The 3,890-nt window shown below is 39.4% G+C and overlaps 1 long non-coding RNA gene across 1 annotated transcript; it reads right to left on the bottom strand.

Moving 5' to 3' along the window:
- Positions 1-2,143: 2,143 nt before the first annotated feature.
- On the bottom strand, positions 2,144-3,029 carry LOC118496900. The gene is made up of 2 exons (XR_004899461.1): positions 2,913-3,029; positions 2,144-2,872 (listed from the first exon to the last, which is right to left on the bottom strand). It is a non-coding gene; the product is annotated as an uncharacterized LOC118496900 (long non-coding RNA).
- Positions 3,030-3,890: the final 861 nt, after the last annotated feature.

Below are 3,890 nucleotides of genomic sequence, written 5' to 3'. Positions count from 1 at the left end.
TAATATACTTAAAAAAAATCTCCTCTTCCAAATGAGGTCCCCAGCTCTAAAAAGAGTGCTTTAATTTTACATCAGTGTTTTCACCCTGGTATTGATATCTCTAAGGATAAAAGAACAATTTTAAGAAGTTATGAAAAAAGAAAGAAAAGAAGTTTTATGACTTGAGAAGCTCTCTTTTCCTAACCCTGAGAGTCTGGGCTTAATTCCATGTTTCCCATTCCTAGTTGTGTGATCCTAGACTTGAAGCTGAACCTCTCAGAGCTTCGGTATCATTCAGTATAAAGACAGGATCATCACACAAATTTGGCTGGTTTTCCTTGAGCACTGAATCGTATAAGGTATATGATGTAACTTGTTGTTGACCTTTAAGTTATAAGCATTTCTGCAAGGATTCTCAAAGGTGCTGTTGTCTTGCATTGTCCAGCCAGATAGGTAAGAATTTTTCACTTCCTTCCAAGCATCCCCAGGTGACAACACTTTTTATTTCACTCGGGATTCTTGGGGTAAATGCAAACATGGCCCAGCACACTGGGATCTGAGCTACTTGCCAACTAACCCCACAAACAGAACTTGAGAAATTGATTGGTTCAGTGTCAACCATCCTATCTAGTGACTCTGTTCCACCTTGGGATTAAAGGTAGGCATTTGTAGTAAATCCTTAGTGTTCTGTGTCTCTGCATTCCCCCATCCACTCCTTCCACTGGCTTTTGTCTCTGAATTGGACTCTTGGCCATAGACCACCACCCTGCCTCTTGTATGTTTTTTTTGAGGTAAGCTTAGTTGATAACATTATATAAATTTCAGGTGTACATTATAATTCGGTATCTGTACACTCTGTTGTGCTCACCACTAAAAGTCTAGTTCCCTTCTGTTACCATATATTTGTGAATTGGGCAAAGGAGGTTAAATATATGTTCCTTTTTATCTTGCTGGTACTTTCTTGGCTTCCATCTCCAGCCACTGGTGTTCAGAGCTGACCCCTGTTTGAGATTTCTTATTTGTGTCTCAGAAAATTCAGAGCCTTAAACCAAAGAAGGGTGTTAGAACACAGATAGCATGTCTAATGTATTTCTCTAAAGAATCCCCTCTAAAGCCAGTCAGCCAGCCAGCAAACCTATTGAGTTCCCATTATATCCCAGGCACTATAGTAAGCCAGGAGATTCAAAAATTAGTAAAACTTCAAGAAACTCATCTCCCAGTGAGGAATACAAGCATATAAATGTATATACATGATACAAAGTGGTTGTTCCTCCTGGAGGCTATTCACCCAGGCTGTGCTCCAACATTCCCACAACAGGGCCTTCTTACTTTGTGATATGCTTTAGTCCATCACCACGTGTTTCTAATTGCTAAAATTGTCTTTCTAACTTGAACATTAACTTTCTAAATGTTCTTTCTTCTCCTTTCTGCTTATTGGATTCAAAGTTTAAATCCAACTTAATCTGAGATCAGACCCTATTCCTACCAGCAGTGTGACCTTGAGCAAATATTCAACCTCTCCGAGCCTCAGTTTGCTCAGCTGTAAAAAAGAATAATAGCCACATGAATGGGTTGTATTACATGAGATAACATATTTTGCCCTATACAGATAAAGAAACTGAGGTTCAGAGTGCTTAGGTAATGTGCCTAAGGTCAGTCAGTCAGAGAAGGCATGTAAATATTTGCTGTTTGGCTATTGCTCAACATCTGTCATCACTGAAGATTTTGTCTACCCATCTGTTGACATTTACCATGTCAACTTCTCAGGGAAAGACCCTTCTTTTAGGCTCTAGACCTAAATGTTAACTGTGCACAGGACTTCTCCATTTGATGAATGACAGCTACCTCAAGATGAATGTGAACTCATTTTCTTTCCTTACAAATTGGTTCCGTCCCATCTTCTATCTCACATAAGTCAGATGGCTGGAAGTCATCCACACCTCCACCTATCACTCCCCTTTCACAGCCAACCAAGCCTCTAGTGCTGCCTCTTGAATGCTGCACACTCTGCCCTATGCTCTTTACTCCTTTAAACGTCCTCAGTTCCTGTAGGCTTCATTTCTTGCCTGGATTTCAGCAAGTCTCCTAACTACCCTCCCTGCCTCCAGTAGGACCTCCTGCAACTTGATGTCCTGTTCCATGCCCAAGAGATTTTTTTTTAAAAAATTGTACTCCTCACTTAAGACCCTTCCTTCGCTAATCATTATCTTAGAGATAACATCTAACTTCCTTAGCATGCAACTCAGCACATATATCCTCTGTCTCTGCACCCTCTCATATGTCTACCATCATCCCCTGCTTTACCCTCTGCTCCACACTATATACATCACTTGGGTTATGAGGATAATTAGAAAAAGAGTTATGCTCACTGGCTGCTCCCTAGGAGCTACACAAACATCTCCTGTCATCCTTACAGGATGTAAGGATGGGGTATATAAATTACTGTCTCACAAGTGAAGTAAGTGAGGTTCAAAGAGGTTAAGCCACTTGCCCAGAATTTTCAAAATCATGTCTATCTAACTTCAAAACCCATATTCTTCATCTCTGTGCTCTAGGAAGCTTATTGACTGCTCATTGTGGACCACCTTCTATCTCCTTTCCCTGTCCCACTATAGGTTGGCTGCTTTGTTCAAGTTTTAGTTCAAGGGTCAACCCTCTGGAAAGCCCTGGTTGACCTTTTGCCCCCAAGCTGACTCAGATGGTTCATTAACTTTCTGTTCATCATACTTCTTTCAGCTCAAGATTCCATCATTTGGAAGATGCATCCTTGGTTTAATATTACATCTCTGTAGGGAATAAAAATCCCACCATGCTAAATATATACATCCTCAGTCATATTTCACACTGCACACACACACAAGCACATAAGATGGCTCCTATGCAAACAGCTAAACTAGATGAATGACATCTAACTTCAGTTGAGACTGTTTAACTTCAGTCTCAACTAGACTGTCTCCATTGGTACAATTTCCAATTCTAGTAGGCTAAGCCTCTTAAGAGATTATCTCATTTTAATACTCCCCAATGCCTGACACATAGTAGAAGTTCAATAAATAGATAATAAACAGAAAGAAAAATAGCTAGCATTTTTAAAACACATACAAAACTCCAGGGATTGAGCTCAGCATTTGGCATAGATTATTTTATTTTAACTGCTCACAATAAAAACAATGAAAAAGAACATTTTCTTATCTACATTTTGTGGTATAGAAACAAAAAATCAGAGAGGTTGGTTAAGCAAGTCACTTAAAATTTCACAGAGAGAGTGATAAGAGATTGAGATTTGGCTGATATCAAAGTTTGAGTTTTAAACTTATGCTACCTTTCCAAATACAAACCCTTTATTGTCCTCAGAAATGATGTTCAGTCTCTCAGCTCTTTCTCCTTCCTGTCATCGCCCATAGGTCAAACCTATCAAGATTATTCCTGTCCTTCTTTCTTTTTATCAGGATATCTCTTTTAAAACTCACACATACACACACACACACACACACACACACACACACACAAACTTACCTTCAATTGAAGCACAGCTTGTTCAGTGTGGAAAACAATAGAATTAGTACCTCCTTTGACCTAAATGCCATATTGTCCAACTATTTTAATTGCTGAAGCTCACCGTCAATAGATTTTAGGTGACTACATAGTTCACCTTGACTCTAGATGTTTTACACAAAAACTAAATCAAGTTTCATTAGTCATTTTTTTTTATTTTGAAATTTTTATTGTTGTTCAAGTACAATTATCTCCATTTTCCCCCAACTCCCCCCACCCCAACAATCCCCTCTCCCACCACTCATCCCACCCTACCTTGGTTTTGTCCATGTGTCCTTTATAGTTGTTCCTGAAAAACCTTCCCCATTTTCCCTCCATTATCCCCTCCCATCTCCTCTCTGGCTACTGTCAGTTTA

This window comes from Phyllostomus discolor, chromosome 9 (assembly GCF_004126475.2).
Source record: "Phyllostomus discolor isolate MPI-MPIP mPhyDis1 chromosome 9, mPhyDis1.pri.v3, whole genome shotgun sequence".
Classification (NCBI taxonomy): Eukaryota; Metazoa; Chordata; class Mammalia; order Chiroptera; family Phyllostomidae; genus Phyllostomus; species Phyllostomus discolor.
The sequence above is the reverse complement of the archived record's forward strand: the minus strand, read 5'-3'. Positions and strand labels throughout refer to the sequence as shown.